The sequence below is a fragment of the Orycteropus afer genome, unplaced genomic scaffold (genome assembly GCF_000298275.1).
Source record: "Orycteropus afer afer isolate SDZICR_OR568_19922 unplaced genomic scaffold, OryAfe1.0 scaffold00044, whole genome shotgun sequence".
NCBI lineage: Eukaryota > Metazoa > Chordata > Mammalia > Tubulidentata > Orycteropodidae > Orycteropus > Orycteropus afer.
Genome location: NW_006921631.1, coordinates 2,586,938 through 2,587,417, shown reverse-complemented (window position 1 = coordinate 2,587,417; position 480 = coordinate 2,586,938).

Below are 480 nucleotides of genomic sequence, written 5' to 3'. Positions count from 1 at the left end.
GTTACCAGGGGTGGGAGGGGAGGGGAAGGAAGGCTGTTAGATAGATAGAGATAAGTATTGATTTGCGTGAAGAGAAGGGCAATGTACCAAATGTGAGTGACTAATATGGCAGTGTGGAGGAAGAGAAAGACATAGAGCGGTATATGGAAGATACAGACAACAAAAATGAACCCTTTTGCACATACAGTACTGCGTTGTCAGTGAAGGCAAACAAGGGTATATGGGTGGATAGATGTGGGTGGACAGGCTGAACTATTAGGTATGTCTATGAAGTGGGGAGTGTATCCAAGAACATGCACAGGGTTAGCAGACAATGATCCTATAAGTTTATGTGAATGACCAGAATTCCCAGGTGGATAGTAGAGCTGACAAGGGGCAAGGTTGTGGTCATGGCTTGGTCACAGCCAGCTACCCAGAGGGACTGAGTAGTTGAACCTGTGGGCTTGGGACCATAGTTGCAGGGGACATCAAGCTCAATTG